Below are 19,773 nucleotides of genomic sequence, written 5' to 3'. Positions count from 1 at the left end.
AGGGAGAAAATATTGGCTGCCCACTTGTCTGAAGAGGTGAACAACATTCTCCAATTAACTCTATCAGTACTAAAGCTGACGCTTTGATCTCCATCTCTCTGTACCTTATACCACATTCTCCGTGGTTTTGAAATTTAGGAGACGAGAATGCTTTAAGTGTTGGGCCCCCAAACACCATCCATCTCTGAGTCACCTTTTGCTCAGTCTTGATGAAAAATGAGCAACCAAAATAAACAATCTCACACAAAGAAGAGCCTCTTGCCCTGGGCCTGCAAAATGTAAATGTTAAATATAGAGATGGTGTATTTGGAAGGCCTTACCTTGAGCTTGATAAGAAAACTGAACCTAAACAAAGAGCTTGAACTAGCTGATTAAGCAAAGTTGAAATAACTCCTGATACATCTATATTTAGCTGAGTCCTTGCTTTACTCAAGGTAAAAAGTTGTTAAAATAAATAAATTAAATAAATAAATAAATAAAATAAAATAAAGTGTTCACATTACGAAATGCCTTTACTTTTCAGCTTTAGGTTGGAAATACTTGCTTGTTGTCAGAAAACATACTTTAATTTTGTCCCCTGCCTCCTTTCAGGATATACAGTGTGTGTTCATAAAACACAGGTCAGTTGTAAGTGACCTCATGCCTTTCTTTTTTTATCCTAAAAAAGAAAGCCAGGGCAGCTTTTAATTTTTTTGCAAAATATCAAATAAAACAAAATTATTAAGAAATTTTATTGCTTCTGATAGAATTTCAAGAGCCAAAACATAACATGGCCCACTGTTTATTTTTGTGAATGCAAATATATCATGTACACGTAAACAAATATACATGTTTTTCTCATTAGTGTGACCATACATTATTCTATTTACTTGATTTTTACTTGTGGGTTTTTCGGTAGGTTTCATCTATGCCATACAGGCATCCTAAAGGCAAGAGACTTGCCCATCTTATTCATAACTATATCCCTACCCTTAGTATTGTGCCTTGCCTGTAGTAGCCAATTGATAAAAATTATTGGATGAATGTATATATTTTGAACTGATAAAAGTATCAAGTACACAGTTGGAATTATTGAAGTTTTGGTGAGTTGAATTTCAATATGTTGTTAATGGAAACAAGAATATTATGAAGAACACACCAAAATTTTGAGGTAGAACTCACTTTGAAAACTGTCTGGAACTAGATCATTTTGGCTGGGGGATTTCCAGAAATGTACCCAAGTCATCTAGGTTCTAAAATATCTGTTATGTTTATTGTTATTTACTCTCTGTTTGTTTCATTTTGTATATTACTTCTTCGTCTGTCTCAATTTTTTCCTAGTTTTTGTTTTTTGTGTTTTTTTTTTGGCCGCACCCAGGGCGGGCATTTTTGTTCCCGGACCAGGAACTTCGGCAGTGAAAGCAAGGAGTTCTAACCACTGGACCGCCAGGGAATTCCCTTCTCTGTTGCTCTTGAGCTAGTTTTTGTAGTGTTTATTGTTTTTCATAAATGCTCCAAAACTATAAGCTTCCCTCTAAGTACTAATTTCATTGCATGGCATGAATGTCAATATGGAATGCAGGTGCACTCTGGGAGGTGGGGCTCCACTGCATGTGCCCTGCCTGGGGCACACAGTGTCCACATCAGGGGAACCGAGGCAAGATGGTTCCAGACCTAGGCTAAGGTGGTAACTTGGGCTCTCTGGATGTTCATGCATGGGGCAGAGCACCACTATGTTCCCACACACTGGTACACTAACCCACCAGGCAGCACGTGAAAGAAAAACCGAAAACCACCCTCTGGAATCAGGAAGCGCCCCCTTCCTCCTGCAATATGCCTCCAGCGCCCTCTACTGGCAAAGTTTAGCATCATAATCACTACAAAGGAGAAATGCTTAGAGTCCAAGTCCAAGTCCAGTAATACGGAGCCCGTTCTGAGCGGTTGAATTCGGAGCTGAGAGGCAACAACTGATAACTGGCACATCCCTGAAACCAGGGTTCCAGGTTTAATTTAGATTCTCCTAATAAGATGAATTCACAGAAGATTTTAATCCGGGAGTGACATGGGGTGAGAAGCTGGGCAAAGGGCACCTATTTTTTGCCAGTGAGTCAGTGCAGGTGTGATTTTGTTCTGAAGACAGCACTGCTGGAAGTGGCTTCCTGCCTCTGTAGCAGATGTCCTGGTCTGCTCTTCCCCGACCATGGCAGAGTCCGCAGCTCCCTTGGAGCTCAGTTCGGCTGAGGTTTGGGGAGCACTTCCTACAAATTCAACCTAAAATCTTTGTTCATCCCTCCTAATGGTTCATGGATGAACCAACTGAATCTTTTTCTGTTTAAATCAATGAGTAGATGTTTTAGTCTACAAATAATGATCTGACCAAAACAAGGTAAAAGAATGTATTTCATATGATATTGACACTTTGGAATTCATAGAGGCTTCCTTTGTTGCCTAGTACATGGTCAATTTTTGTGAAAGTTTCAGGTTTGCTCAAAAAGAATATATATCCTCTCTCCCCCTCTGCCCACCCCCCTCCAGCTCCTATACTTCCCCATTTAAGTTCTCACGAGCTATCCATTTAACTACAGGTTCCAACTATTTCCCAGGATCAATATCAAGCCCACCATGATATACTTTGCAAAATCTACCTATCTGCAAAAACCAGCTCCTACCCTTCTGTTTGAAAGTTGTATCAATTTCCTGATCCTCACACCTTTGGAACTTTCTGATCGCCATGATTTTTTTTATTGGTTTTTAGTTTTCTGCTCCTTAGAGCCAAAGTAATGAGCACTCAACATACATATTTTATGTATGTATTCATTTACTTATTTATTTATTTTTGGCTGTGTTGGGTCTTCGTTGCTGTGCGGGCTTTCTCTAGTTGCGGTGAGCGGGGGCTACTCTTTGTTGCGGTGATCGGGCTTCTCTTTGCAGTGGCTTCTCTTGTTGCAGAGCATGGGCTCTAGGCGTGCGGGCTTCAGTAGTTGTGGCATGTGTGCTCAGTAGTTGTGGCGCACAGGCTTAGTTGCTCTGTGGCATGTGGAATCTTCCTGGACCAGGGATCGAACCTGCGTCCCCTGCATTGGCAGGCAATTCTTAATCACTGCGCCACCAGGGAAGTCCCTCAACATAGGTATTTGATTATCCGTAAACACTGATTATCTAACTCATTGCAATGTTAAGTGCATAATTAAATAGGAAGACTTTTTTTGTATCTTACACAGTCTGCCTTCTAGAAGATTGGCAGGGGTTACTCCGATATTTTGCTACAATGCATTGGCAATGCTCTAAATTTATTATAGTGACTGTTACCAATCTTAAGGAAACAGTATAAATCCAAGTGATACCAACTATATAGTTAAGGGCACCAAATTCCAGAGTTAGTGTATCTGAAGTGCAAATGTCACAGTAGAAGGCAATATAACCGATGCCGCTGACATTTCAGGCCAAAAGGGTTAGGAAATGATTATGGTAAGAATCTCTAGGGGGAAAGGGTTAATAATGATTAGCGTTAAGTGTGAATAGAGAGGGAAGCTCATGAAAAAGGAAAATCTATTTTCTTTTGCCTTTTCTTCTATCATCAAGTACAGACTAGCTGCCAGTTTCTCTCTATTGCCCCATTGTGAGGTGCATGTGAAACAAAACTCTAAAAGCTACATTCTAAGTTCCCTCCCTTGCAATGTGGACAGTTCTATTCCTTCCTAGGGCTGATATCCTCTTTGAGGCCTCAATTTAAAGCAGGTTTTTTTCTCTTTTTTTTTCTTTTTAAAATTTTATTTATTTATTTATTTATTTATTTATTTATTTATTTATTTATTTATTTATGGCTGTGTTGGGTCTTCGTTTCTGTGCGAGGGCTTTCTCTAGTTGCGGCAAGTGGGGGCCACTCTTCATCGCGGTGCGCGGGCCTCTCACTATCGCGGCCTCTCCCGTCGCGGAGCACAGGCTCCAGACGCGCAGGCTCAGTAATTGTGGCTCACGGGCCTAGTTGCTCCGCGGCATGTGGGATCTTCCCAGACCAGGGCTCGAACCCGTGTCCCCTGCATTGGCAGGCGATTCTCAACCACTGCGCCACCAGGGAAGCCCTAAAGCAGTTTTAATTGCATTAAAAGTGCAATTGAGATGAGACAGAACTAGTTTTGCTCATGTTTCCCAACCCACTTCATACTGGTCTAGACTCAATGGGTAAACTCATTCTTCTTGACTTTATTTTCACTTCACAATGTGCAGATTTACTGCTAATTAATTCTGAGAAGTTCCTCTAGATAAGCTAGAAATATTCCTTTTTTAAAAATTGAAACATTCTTTTATATTGAGATAAGTTCCTCTAATAATATTAAATAAAAAGTTATGGGTCAAAGCCTCAGTGTCTGTTGAGCAATCATGAAACAATATTTTGGCTTCTGTATCCATTTACCGCCCTAATTCTTTTACCTCAATTTCCTAGAATATTATCTAGTTAACATTTTTTAAAAAAACAACTTTATCGAGGGATAATTTACATACCATAAAATTGAGACATTTTAGGTCACAATGTTCTTAGTAAATTTATAGTTGTTCAACCATCACCGTAATCCAGACTTAGAATTTAGAATATTTTCATAACCCTAAAAGTTCTCTTTGGAATTCCCTGGCAGTCCACTGGTTAGGACTCTGTGCTTTCACTGCCGAGGGCATGGTCAGGGAACTAAGATCCCGCAAGCCACACAGAGCGGCCAAAAAAAAAAAAAAAGTTCTCTTGGACTTTTTTGCTACTCTGAGTAGCATTCCATTGTATTCCTATCATGTTTTGTTTATCCAGTCACTGGACATTTGAATCATTTCCAGATTGGGTCCATTATGTGTAATGCTGTTGTGAACAATCACATATATGTCTTCAGGTGGACTTACGTTTCGTTTTCATTTCTCTTGGGTAAATATGAAGGAATGGAATTGCTGAGTTCTGTGGTAAGTTTACATTAACACTTGAAAAAACTGCCAAACCATTTTCCAAAGTGGCTACACAATTTTACCTTCCCAGGAGCAATGCAAGAGGATTCCAGTTTTCTCTCATTCTCTCCAACACTCGGCACCGTCTCTCATTTTTTTTTTGAATTTTTGAATTTTATTTTATTTATTTTTTTATACAGCAGGTTCTTATTTGTTATCCATTTTATACATATTAGTGTATACATGTCAATCCCAATCTCCCAATTCATCACACCACCACCACCACCCCTGACCTCTCATTTTATTTATAGTCACTCAGTAGAGTTTTGATTTGTACTTCCTTGCCTTTCCCTAATGACTAATGATGTTAGCATCTTTTCAGATGCTTATTAGTCATTTGTATGTCTTCTTGGATGAAATGTCAATTCAAATCCCTTGCCAAATCTTAAATTGAGTTCCCTCTTTAACCTTTGACAACCTGATTTCTACCCTTGTTGCTATTAAAACTGCCCTCTCTGATGAGACAACTACCCTCAACTCTAAACCAAGTGGTTAAAAAAAAAAAAGCCTGCCCTCTGAAATAATAAAACACCACTGAAATAAACACACTGTTTGGTAATATTTTCAATAACCCCCTTCTTTGGCCGTGCCATGCAGCATGGGGGATCTCAGTTCCCCAACCAGGGATCAAACCGAGGCCCCCTGCAGTGGAAGCACAGAGTCCTAACTGGACCACCAGGGAATTCCCCTTAAGTATCTTTGATAACTCCCTGTTTTGGGTTGTGTCCTCCTGTCCTCTCTAGGTGGTCCAGACCACATGGACTAGACCCCTGCCCTCTGCTCTTCTCCTTTTCCATTTTATTCCATGGCAAAATTATAATATCTCTAAGGAAATGTCTAAAAGGAAATGGTATATTTAACAATATCTTCAGGGAAATGGTGTTATCAGAATCTGGTGAGAGCTGGAGCTGTGGAAAAGGAGCTGCCCAACAGGAGTTGCAGTCGTGGATTAGAAATGCAGACATTATCAGAAGGGATGAAGCCAGCCACGCAGAAGCTACAAGAAGCTGGGAAAAGCCATTTATGGGGTCAGCAAAGGGTATGGCAATGAATCTGGGAGCAAATGGAGAATAGTCAATATAACGTCCTATTCCTTCAAATTCAGTGTCTAAAACAGATCTCATCATCTTGGTGCCTAAATCACCTCCCTGTTTTACCTTCTGTGCCTCTATCAATGGTACCATTACTCTCACAGTCTCTCAGGCTGGAACCTCAGAAATCACTCTGACCCTCAGTCAGTGATCTCTCCTGCTTGTAAATTCTCTATCCCTTACTTGACATTAACCATCTCATGAGGTTGAACCAAACAATGGTTAAGATCCTCTATATAAGAACCTGCTGTATAAAAAAATTTTTTTAATTAAAAAATAAAAAAAGATCCTCCATAAATGTGAGATGCCATGGTTTTACGGTATGCAACACTGCATCATGCTTTTATTGAAATTCTCAAGTGCGTACTTGTATTTTGAACAAGACTGTAAGCCTTTTTTAGGGCAGGGTCTACTCCTCATACTTCTTCAAATCTTCTTCATGCCCATCAGGTTTCTGTTAGGGTAGGGACTCAGAAAATGTTTGTAAAATGAATAAATGAATGATTCAGACATGGGCCTAAAACTTGCTTAAATCCCTTGTCCAAATTACAGATTTTGACAACAAATACTCAACACATTTTGTTACCTAATAGAACTCAGTTTCACTCAACCAACATGCAGCAAAGCCAATCTACTGACACTGGGTTGTAGTGAAGGAAATTACAGCGTTTATTTGCAGGGCACCAAGCAAGAAGAACAGGCAGCTAATGCTAAAAAGACCTGAACTCCCTGATGGCAAGGGTTTTTAAAGGCAACATTAGGGATGAGGGTTGCCGGGTGTGTGATCAGCTTGTGGACATTCTTCTGATTGGTTGGTGGTAAGGTAACAAAGTGATTATTTCAGAAATCTCATACCTGAATCTTCTGGTTCCAACAAGTCTGATTAGCAGTTTCTACCCAGCAGGGGTCCTGGTTTCTATAAAACAACTCAAGGATATGCATCTGATTGTTATCCCTTTCAGGAGGAACTAGGAGTCCTGTGACTCTATTGTTCAAGTTATTAGTACTTTTCTTGCTTGACTGCTTTTCCTTTTTTTCTTCATTTTCTCAATCATTAACTGAGTCTGCCCTTTGGAACTCAGGGAAGGCCTAGAAGTCTAAAGCTTTTTCTACAAACAAGAAGCTAGAGACATGGAGAGACTTGTACCTGGGAAGGGCCTTCAGGGTCTTGCTCGGTTTCAATTTCACCTCTAAGTGGCAGGACCTACAATGATAATTTCCAAAGAAGGTCCAATTCCAGCAAGCACATCCTTGAGGCTTCAAAGATCATAGTAACAAGAGTGTAATAAGAACAGAACCTGGGGCTTCCCTGGTGGTGCAGTGGTTAAGAATCTGCCTGCCAATGCAGGGGACATGGGTTCGAGCCCTGGTCCGGGAAGATCCCACATGCCGCGGAGCAACTAAGCCCGTGCGCCACAACTACCGATCCTGCACTCTAGAGCTCGCGAGCCACAACTACTGAAGCCCCCGCGCCTAGAGCCCGTGCTCCACAACAAGAGAAGCCACTCCAATGAGAAGCCCGCACACCACAACAAAGAGTAGCCCCCACTCACCGCACCTAGAGAAAGCCCGCGCACAGCAATGAAGACCCAACGCAGCCAAAAATAAATAAATAAAAAATTAAAAAAAAAAAAGAATAGGGGCTTCCCTGGTGGCGCAGTGGTTAAGAATCTGCCTGCCAATGCAGGGGACACGGGTTTGAGCCCTGGTCTGGGAAGATCCCACATGCCGCGGAGCAACTAAGCCCGTGAGCCACAACTACTGAGCCTGCGCATCTGGAGCCTGTGCTCCGCAACGGGAGAGGCCGCGACAGTGAGAGGCCCGCGCACCGTGATGAAGAGTGGCCCCCACTCGCCGCAACTGGAGAAAGCCCTCGCACAGAAACGAAGACCCAACACAGCCAAAAATAAATTTAAAAAAAAATAAAAATAAAATAAAAAAGGAACCTGTCAGTCAAACTATTCTCTTTTTGGTGAAATTTAACAATGAATTACTTTCTGTGCAAATAATGTCTAATAAATGTGGGTAAGAATCAAAAATGTCTGTCTGATTAGCAAATATTTACTTTTGTGCATTATTTCTATGAATTTTAATCTTTCTTTTTAACTAAATCTTAGTTTAGTTTTCTTATTATGAAAGTATTACATTCTTAGTAGGTCAAAGAAGACAAAATCTCCTATAGCTCTCGTCCTGTTTCTTTTCTCTGTGAATGTTTCCTCTTGCTTTTTCTTTTGCATATTGACCTTTATTTTTTTTTTTATTTATTTTTTGGCCATGCCACGCAGCTTGTGGGATCTTAGTTCCCCGACCAGGGATCAAACCCGGGTCCTTGGCAGTGAAAGCATGGAGTCCTAACCACTGGACCGCCAGGGAATTCCCACAAATTGACCTTTAAATTTTATTGTTCCAAAACAATTCACACTCATAAAAATAAAAACAATAAAACATATAAGGTAAAAAGTTAATGACTTCCTTCCCTCCAAGGCCCTGTTGTCAATCCCAAGGGGTAACCATTGTTAAAAACAGGATGCATATTCTTCCAGACAATTGTTTTTGCAGATTTAATTATTTTTTTAAAAAGTTGAAGTAGAGCCTCCCATCAAGCCTCTTAGATAGCCTCAACCACCAGAGGGCAGACAGCAGAAGCAAGAAAAACTACAGTCCTGCAGCCTGTGGAACAGAAACCACATTTACAGAAAGATAGACAAGATGAAAAGGCAGAGGGCTATATACCAGATGAAGGAACAAGAAAAAACCCCAGAAAAACAACTAAATGAAGTGGAGATAGGCAACCTTCCAGAAAAAGAATTCAGAATAATGATAGTGAAGATGATCCAGGACCTTGGAATAAGAATGGAGGCAAAGATTGAGAAGATGCAAGAAATGATTAACAAAGACCTAGAAGAATTAAAGAACAAACAAACAGAGTTGACCAATACAATAACTGAAATGAAAACTACACTAGAAGGAATCAATAGCAGAATAACTGAGGCAGAAGAACGGATAAGTGACCTGGAAGACAGAATGGTGGAATTCACTGCTGCGGAACAGACTAAAGAAAAAAGAATGAAAAGAAATGAAGACAGCCTAAGAGACCTCTGGGACAACATTAAACGCAACAACATTCGCATTATAGGGGTCCCAGAAGGAGAAGAGAGAGAGAAAGGACCAGAGAAAATATTTGAAGAGATTATAGTCGAAAACTTCCCTAACATGGGAAAGGAAATAGCCACCCAAGTCCAGGAAGCGCAGAGAGTCCCATACAGGATAAACCCAAGGAGAAGCACGCCGAGACACATAGTAATCAAAGTGGCAAAAATTAAAGACAAAGAAAAATTATTGAAAGCAGCAAGGGAAAAACGACAAATAACATACAAGGGAACTCCCATAAGGTTAACAGCTGATTTCTCAGCAGAAACTCTACAAGCCAGAAGGGAGTGGCATGATATATTTCAAGTGATGAAAGGGAAGAATCTACAACCAAGATTACTCTACCCAGCAAGGATCTCATTCAGATTCGATGGAGAAATCAAAAGCTTTACAGACAAGCAAAAGCTAAGAGAATTCAGCACCACCAAACCAGCTCTACAACAAATGTTAAAGGAACTTCTCTAAGTGGGAAACACTTAGAGAAGAAAAGGACCTACAAAAACAAACCCAAAACAGTTAAGAAAATGGTCATAGGAACATACATATCAATAATTACCTTAAACGTGAATGGATTAAATGCTCCATCCAAAAGACACAGGCTTGCTGAATGGATACAAAAACAAGACCCATATATATGCTGTCTACAAGAGACCCACTTTAGACCTAGGGACACATACAGACTGAAAGTGAGGGGATGGAAAAAGATATTCCATGCAAATGGAAATCAAAAGAAAGCTGGAGTAGCTATACTCATATCAGATAAAATAGACTTTAAAATAAAGAAAGTTACAAGAGACAAGGAAGGACACTACATAATGATCAAGGGATCAATCCAAGAAGAAGATAGAACAATTATAAATATATATGCTCCTAACATAGGAGCACCTCAATACATAAGGCAACTGCTAACAGCTCTAAAAGAGGAAATCGACAGTAACACAATAATAGTGGGGGACTTTAACACCTCACTTACACCAATGGACCGATCATCGAAAATGAAAATAAATAAGGAAACAGAAGCTTTAAATGACACAATAGACCAGATAGATTTAATTGATATTTATAGGACATTCCATCCAAAAACAGCAGATTACACGTTCTTCTCAAGTGCGCACGGAACATTCTCCAGGATAGATCACATCTTGGGTCACAAATCAAGCCTCAGTAAATTTAAGAAAATTGAAATCATATCAAGCATCTTTTCTGACCACAACGCTATGAGATTAGAAATGAATTACAGGGGAAAAAACGTAAAAAACACAAACACATGGAGGCTAAACAATACGTTACTAAATAACCAAGAGATTACTGAAGAAATCAAAGAGGAAATCAAAAAATACCTAGAGACAAATGACAATGAAAACACGACAACCTATGGGATGCTGCAAAAGCAGTTCTAAGAGGGAAGTTTATAGCTATACAAGCCTACCTAAAGAAACAAGAAAAATCTCAAGTAAACAATCTAACCTTACACCTAAAGAAACTAGAGAAAGAAGAACAAACAAAACCCAAAGTTAGCAGAAGGAAAGAAATCATAAAGATCAGAGCGGAAATAAATGAAATAGAAACAAAGAAAACAATAGCAAAGATCAATAAAACTAAAAGCTGGTTCTTTGAGAAGATAAACAAAATTGATAAGCCATTAGCCAGACTCATCAAGAAAAAGAGGGAGAGGACTCAAATCAATAAAATCAGAAATGAAAAAGGAGAAGTTACAACAGACACCGCAGAAATACAAAGCATCCTAAGAGGCTACTACAAGCAACTTTATGCCAATAAAATGGACAACCTGGAAGAAATGGACAAATTCTTAGAAAGGTATAACCTTCCAAGACTGAACCAGGAAGAAGCAGAAAATATGAACAGACCAATCACAAGTAATGAAATTGAAACTGTGATTAAAAATCTTCCAACAAACAAAAGTCCAGGACCAGATGGCTTCACAGGTGAATTCTATCAAACATTTAGAGAAGAGCTAACACCTATCCTTCTCAAACTCTTCCAAAATATTGCAGAGGAAGGAACACTCCCAAACTCATTCTATGAGGCCACCATCACCCTGATACCAAAACCAGACAGAGATAGTACACAAAAAGAAAATTACAGACCAATATCACTGATGAATATAGATGCAAAAATCCTCAACAAAATACTAGCAAACAGAATCCAACAACACATTAAAAGGATCATACACCACGATCAAGTGGGATTTATCCCAGGGATGCAAGGATTCTTCAATATACGCAAATCAATCAATGTGATACACCATATTAACAAATTGAAGAATAAAAACCATATGATCATCTCAATAGATGCAGAAAAAGCTTTTGACAAAATTCAACACCCATTTATGAAAAAAACTCTCCAGAAAGTGGGCATAGAGGGAACCTACCTCAACATAATAAAGGCCATATACGACAAACCCACAGCAAACATCATTCTCAATGGTGAAAAACTGAAAGCATTTCCTCTAAGATCAGGAACGAGACAAGGATGTCCACTCTCACCACTATTATTCAACATAGTTCTGGAAGTCCTAGCCACGGCAATCAGAGAAGAAAAAGAAATAAAAGGAATACAAATTGGAAAAGAAGAAGTAAAACTGTCACTGTTTGCAGATGACATGATACTATACATAGAGAATCCTAAAACTGCCACCAGAAAACTGCTAGAGCTAATTAATGAATATGGTAAAGTTGCAGGATACAAAATTAATGCACAGAAATCTCTTGCATTCCTATACACTAATGATGAAAAATCTGAAAGAGATATTATGGAAACACTCCCATTTACCATTGCAACAAAAAGAATAAAATACCTAGGAATAAACCTACCTAGGGAGACAAAAGACCTGTATGCAGAAAACTATAAGACACTGATGAAAGAAATTAAAGATGATACCAACAGATGGAGAGATATACCATGTTCTTGGATTGGAAGAATCAATATTGTGAAAATGACTATACTACCTAAAGCAATCTACAGATTCAATGCAATCCCTATCAAATTACCAATGGCATTTTTTACGGACCTAGAACAAATCATCTTAAAATTTGTATGGAGACACAAAAGACCCCGAATAGCCAAAGCAGTCTTGAGGGAAAAAAACGGAGCTGGAGGAATCAGACTCCCTGACTTCAGACTATACTACAAAGCTACAGTAATCAAGACAATATGGTACTGGCACAAAAACAGAAACATAGATCAATGGAACAGGATAGAAAGCCCAGAGATAAACCCACGCACCTATGGTCAACTAATCTATGACAAAGGAGGCAAAGATATACAATGGAGAAAAGACAGTCTCTTCAATAAGTGGTGCTGGGAAAACTGGACAGCTACATGTAAAAGAATGAAGTTAGAATACTCCCTAACACCATACACAAAAATAAACTCAAAATGGATTCGAGACCTAAATGTAAGACTGGACACTATAAAACTCTTAGAGGAAAACATAGGAAGAACACTCTTTGACATAAATCACAGCAAGATCTTTTTTGATCCACCTCCTAGAGCAATGGAAATAAAAACAAAAATAAACAAATGGGACCTAATGAAACTTCAAAGCTTTTGCACAGCAAAGGAAACCATAAACAAGACGAAAAGACAACCCTCAGAATGGGAGAAAATATTTGCAAACGAATCAACAGACAAAGGATTAATCTCCAAAATATATAAACAGCTCATTCAGCTCAATATTAAAGAAACAAACACCCCAATCCAAAAATGGGCAGAAGACCTAAATAGACATTTCTCCAAAGAAGACATACAGATGGCCACGAAGCACATGAAAAGATGCTCAACATCACTAATTATTAGAGAAATGCAAATCAAAACTACAATGAGGTATCACCTCACACCAGTTAGAATGGGCATCATCAGAAAATCTACAAACAACAAATGCTGGAGAGGGTGTGGAGAAAAGGGAACCCTCTTGCACTGTTGGTGGGAATGTAAATTGATACAGCCACTATGGAGAACAATATGGAGGTTCCTTAAAAAACTAAAAATAGAATTACCATATGATCCAGCAATCCCACTACTGGGCATATACCCAGAGAAAACCGTAATTCAAAAAGACACATGCACCCGAATGTTCATTGCAGCACTATTTACAATAGCCAGGTCATGGAAGCAACCTAAATGCCCATCAACAGACGAATGGATAAAGAAGATGTGGTACATATATACAATGGAATATTACTCAGCCATAAAAAGGAACGAAATTGAGTCATTTGTTGAGACGTGGATGGATCTAGAGACTGTCATACAGAGTGAAGTAAGGCAGAAAGAGAAAAACAAATATCGTATATTAACGCATGTATGTGGAACCTAGAAAAATGGTACAGATGAGCCGGGTTGCAGGGCAGAAGTTGAGACACAGATGTAGAGAACAGACATATGGACACCAAGGGGGGAAAACAGCGGTGGGGTGGGGATGGTGGTGTGCTGAATTGGGCGATTGGGATTGACATGTATACACTGATGTGTATAAAATTGATGACCAATAAAAAAAAAAAAAAAAAAAAAGTTGAAGTATTTTTTATTGAAAGTACAATACCCACCCCACACCTTCTCATCTACTACCTAGATTCTACTATTAGCACATTGCCTTATTTGCTTTTTCACATATCTATTCAAACAGCTATGCCAATTCCCATTCATCAGTCCATTTTTTCAGATTTCAAAATAAGTTGCAGAGATCAGTACACATCATCCCTAAACACTTCACCATTAAATTGCATTTAAAATATCATCTCATACATATTGATCCACAACTTGCTCTATATATATATGTTGCAAAAAAGGGGACCCCTTCCAGGGCCCAAGAGTGGGCTCTTGTCTAGTACTCAGAAATGAATTGTCTGGGGAGACACACGTGCTGACAAAGCAAGAAACTTTATTGGGAGGAGGCACCCAGGTGGTAAGGAAATCCAGGAGGACTGCTCTGCCACGTGGCTCGCAGTCTCGGGTTTTATGGTGATGGGGTTAGTGTCCGGGTTGTCTCTGGCCAATCATTCTGACTCAGGGTCCATCCTCGTGGCGCATGCATCACTCAGCCAAGATGGACTGCAGTGAGAAGGATTCTGGGAGGTTGGTAGGACGTATGGACTGGTGTCTCCTCTCTCCTTTTGACCTTTCCCAAATTCTTCGGGTTGGTGGTAGCTTGTTCTTTCTGCATTCCTTACCAGGACCTCCTGTTGTAAGATAACTCATGCAAGTTGTTACTATTGGGCCTGGCCAGGGTGGGCGGTTTCGGTCAGTGGTTCCCCTAACATATAGATTCAACAAGTCAATATTTTTTATCAAGGGTTTACTATGTGCCAGGTACTTTGCTAGGCCTTAGGGTTATATTTACAGGGGAAAGAAATGCCATTCCTGAATCATGGAGTTTACTCTAAAGGAGACTTTGAAACTCTTTCCACAGTAATAATGTTACCCAAAAACTGGGTTCACCTCTTGGTAGTCATCAAGCCAATAGACACAACCAAGCCAAAGATCAGGAGAAGGAAGGATTTATTACTTGCAGCAAGTAAGGAGAACACCAGGGATCTTTCCCGAAGCAGAGCCTTCCTGAACAGCAAAGTTGGGGAAGTTTTAAGCTAGGGTACCTGCATATTCATGAGGCAGCTTGAGCAGAGGAGAGTTCAACGTAGAACTGGGGCAAAGGTTGACAGAGTCCAAGCTTTAGTTGATTGAATTCAGAAGGGTCAACATCATCATTCCCTCCTCCACCTGGGTGGGGGCCTTAGTTCCTGCAGAACTCAAAGATATATTATTACGTATATCCCTTGAGGAGGAACTAGGACTCTGCTTTATCGCTGCACTATTGTTTGACTGCCTTTTCCCGGTTCCTCCGTTCCTTTGTTCCCTAAGATAATTGATTACCGAGACCTGATCATGCAAGCATTGTGGCCAGAGTTAAATCACAAAATGGCTTAGGCCAAGACTTCTCTGGTGGTCCAGTGGTTAAGGCTCAGTGCTTCCACTGCAGGGGGCACAGATTCCATCCCTGATTGAGGAACTGAGATCCCGCATGCCACGCGGCATGGCCAAAAAAAAAAAGGCTTAGGCCAGAATGGCTTCTCTAACATCAAGAAAGCCATTCCTGGTTCTCTTTCTCTAGGGGCCCCCTAACCTATCTGCTTACAGTAATGATAATAACAAAGATACTAATAATAATTAGTAGTAGTATGACAATATTATAACAAAATAATAATTATTATAACAATATAATATAACAATAAAGTCTAGTATTTCTTGTGTGTCTAACTATATCCCTGACACTGTTCTAAGTATTTTAAATATATTAACTAATTTAACCCTATAGAGTAAGAACAATTGTAATGTTCAATTTGGAAATGGTGATGAAACCGAGCAGTGTACAAATCCTTTCCATGTCCCGTTCCTTTTTTTTTTAAATTAATTAATTAATTTATTTATTATTTATTTTTGGCTGCGCCGGGTCTCGCGGGCTTTCTCTAGTTGCTGAGAGGGGGTGCTACTCTTTGTTACGGTGCGCGGTCTTCACCTTCTGGTGGCTTCTCTTGTTGTGGAGCACGGGCTCTAGGGTGTACTGGCTCAGTAGTTGTGGCTCATGGGCTTAGTTGCTCCGCGGCATGTGGGATCTTCGGGACCAGGGCTCAAACCTGTGTCCCCGGCATTGGCAGGCAGATTCTTAACCACTGCGCCACCAGGGAAGTCCTTGTCCCCTGTTTCTTGTTCTTAGGAAAAAAGGTCTCAGCCTCCTAGACCTTCCCTGAGTACCAAAGGGCAGATTCAAACAGCAGTTGCTAATCAGGGAAGTAAGGGATTGCAGAAACAAAGGAGGAGCAGTCATGAAACAATAGTGCAGCCTTGGGGCAGGGTCTTGTTTCCTCCTGAAGGGATACACGTCACAATACCTTTGAGCTCTTCTGCAGAACTAAAACCCCCACCCAGGTGGAGGATGGTAACTTCAGGTGAGCACAAGATCCCTGGAGCACCGCCCTGTGACCTCACCACCAACCAATCAAAAGTAAGTCACTCTGCAGCCCTAACCTCAAATTTTACCTATAAAAACTTCTCCATGAAAACCATCCAGGAGTTTGAGGTTTTTGAACATGAGCCACCTGTCGCCTTGCATGGCCCTGCAATAAACCTTTCTCTGCTCCAAACTCCAACGTTTCAGTTTGTTCGGCCTCACTGTGCATCAGGCACGTGAACTTGCGCTGGGCAACAGAAAGAACCCTGAATGATATTGAGACAGGGGAGGCACGAAGGCACAACATTTAAAAGAATGACATAGCTGTTGAGGACACAACAAAAACTGGTTAGAACCAATAAGGCCCAAGACGGTGGAAGCTTCAACTTCCAGTAGACCTTGAGCCTCATTATACAATGATTGTAATGCATTAGCATATGCTAAATGACACACCCATGGGCACCTTGACAGTCCCGACCATAAAAGGCCAAAAAGTGGGCGGTGGCCCAATTCCTGGAAATCCCCACCCCTTCCCCAAAATAGTTGGAATAAACCTCCCACTCGTTAGCTTATGAAATTACCCAGCCCATAAAAACTAACCACCCCCATATTTCAGGGCCTCTCACCTTCTGAGATGGCCCCTACTCTGTCTATGGAGTGTGTATCTCTCTCAGTAAATCTACTTCTTTCCTATCACTTTGCCTCTCCCTGAGTTCCTTCTGTGAGGAGACATAAAGAACCTGAGCTTCATTAAGTCCTGAGACCATGTGTGTGGATTTCAATTAAAAGACAACGGGGGCTTCCCTGGTGGCGCAGTGGTTGAGAATCTGCCTGCCAATGCAGGGGACACGGGTTCGAGCCCTGGTCTGGGAAGATCCCACATGCCGCAGAGCAACTAGGCCCGTGAGCCACAACTACTGAGCCTGCGCGTCTGGAGCCTGTGCTCCACAACAAGAGAGGCCACGATAGTGAGAGGCCCGCGCACCGCGATGAACAGTGGCCCCCGCTTGCCGCAACTAGAGAAAGCCCTCGCACAGAAACGAAGACCCAACACAGCCATAAATAAATAAATAAATAAATAAAATTAAAAAAAAACAAACAAAAAAAAAGACAACGGGTTCAAGGGACTTCCCTGGTGGCCCAGTGTTTAGGATTCCTTGCTCCCAATGCAGGGGGCCTGGGTTTGATCCCTGATCAGGGAACTAGAGTTCGCAACTAAGAGTTCTCATGCCACAATTAAGGAGCCCGCCTGCTGCAACTAAGACCTGGTGCAACCAAATAAATAAATATTTTTTAAAAATTAAAAAAAAAAGACAACGGGTTGGAGTCCCAGCCCTTGGGTTCAAGTCCCAGTCTGAGTTTTGGATGAGATCCAGTCCCATCTGAGATGAGGTGTGCGGTGTCAATATGCCCAATCTAAGCACAGGCACTGAAATTACATGACTGAGATTGAGAAACTCAAAAGGTTCCTGGAAATGAAACACACTTTCCCCCCTGTTCATTCCCTCCTCCTCCTCCTCCTCCATGACCTTGTTTCATCACTTACTTCCTCTGCTAAATCAGTCTTCAGATTCTCCCTCAGATTGGATTCTGTCCTAAACTGTTACGGGAACCACTGGCCGAAACTGCCCACCCTGGCCAGGTGACCATTTGCATGAGTTGTTTTACCACAGGAGGTCCTGGTAAGGAACACAGAACTAACAAGCCGCTACCAACTGGAAGAATTCGGTAAAGGTCAAAAGGAGAAACAGTCCATATGTCCTACCAACCTCTCAGAATCCTTCTCGCTGGAATCCGTCTTGGCTGAGCGATGTGAGCACCACAAGGAAGGACCCTGAGTCCGAATGATTGGCCAGAGACAACCCAGAAACTAACCCCATCACCATAAAACCCGAGACTGCGAGCCACGTGACAGAGCAGTCCTCCTGGGTTCCCTTACACTGCTGCTCTCCGCCCGGGCGCCCCTTTCCAGTAAAGTCTCTTGCTTTTCAGCACGTGTGTCTCCTCAGACAATTCATTTCCGAGTGTTAGACAAGAGCCCACTCTCGGGCCCTGGAAGGGGTTCCCCTTCCCGCAACAAACCTATCAGTGTGAGCATCTTCCCATTTTGTATTCACGTACTTCTCTACCTATCATCTTAGAATCGGAAGTCTAAACCTAGTGCCTTCACTCCTCAGTCCAGTGCAACCTAACTTCTGTTTGTACCATGCTACTGACATTTTTCTTGTAGCGATGTTCACTGACTGCTTATCTGCCCAAACCAGTCTTTTTCCTTCTTGTGCTTGATGTCACGGCAGCACTTACTCCCTTGGTGGTCTCACCTATTTTAATAGTGTACCCCCCTGCCCCGGTCCACTGATGCCACCTAAGTCAGTTTCCATCTACCTGTCAGTTGTCTTCACCTAGGTTTCCTAGAAGCATCTTAAACTAGTCATTAAACTGTTGTTATATCTAAAACCAAACTCATAATCATACTTCTGTTCCCGGGCTCAGTTCATGATTAATAGGCAGTGAGCCTCTCAAGCAGGAAACCAACTGCATTTCATCTTCAACTCTTCTCTCTTATTCCACTCATTCAATTGGCCACCAAATTTTTTTCTCCATGCACAATCCAATGCCTTAGATTAGGTCATTAGCATTTCTTAAAAGGACCCACCTGTCCTTAATCCCCACTGCCATCTCTAATCCATCCACCCAACGCCTGCAGGAGCTTTCACCTGCAGAGAATAAATCTGATGACACCACCCTACTCACAGAACTTTGCCTCTTTCTTGAAGGTTTCTTCCAGGTTATACCCAATCTCTTTACCATATGGATGTAAATCCCTTCACAATGTCATCCCAGGATCTCCCAGCCTTATCTTCATGTGTTCCAGTCACCCAGGACCACTTTTCATCCCCCAAGCAAACCAAGTTCATTTGAACACTGAGTCATTAACTTCAGGCACTGAGTGTTTGCTTTATGTATCCTTAAACACAAAGCACAACGTCTGACAACTTGTACATCTTCAATGTTTGTTGAATGAATCAACCACAAATCCTGGGTGACTGGGTCTTCAATAAAACATTAATTATTAATTAATTTAGTAAGTAAGTAAAAGAATTATGAAAGGAATGCCTCCTTCAAAAAAATTACTTCTTGGGAATTCCCTGGCCGTCCAGTTGTTAGGACTCGGTGCTTTTCACTGCCGTGGGTCCAGGGTTCAATCCCAGATCAGGGAGCTAAGATCCCGCAAGCCATGTGGTGTGGCTAAAAAAAAAATTACTTTTTTTTTCAGATGGGTGGGAGGCAAACAATTGTCTGCTGACCTGGTATTTCTGTCATTTTCCTAGCCAATTTCACATCTTGTTCAATTCTCGTCAGAACAGCTGACGAAACCTTTTCCCCCTTCCCTGTAATATCTTTATGTACAGAAATAAATTCACGAGATCATGGTAAACATGAGCATATACCTCAGTTTTCCATAGATAACGACAACTAAAGCATGAACTGCACCTCCTAAGAAAACCCTATATATGTAGAGATTTAAGATTAGCTAAACTGAGAAAGTCAGATCATATGAGTTCCTATATTTGCAAGTTAATTTAGAAACTATTCATAAGG

The sequence above is a fragment of the Eubalaena glacialis genome, chromosome 11, assembly GCF_028564815.1.
Source record: "Eubalaena glacialis isolate mEubGla1 chromosome 11, mEubGla1.1.hap2.+ XY, whole genome shotgun sequence".
In the NCBI taxonomy this organism is placed as follows: Eukaryota; Metazoa; Chordata; class Mammalia; order Artiodactyla; family Balaenidae; genus Eubalaena; species Eubalaena glacialis.
This window is presented reverse-complemented; position numbering follows the sequence as displayed.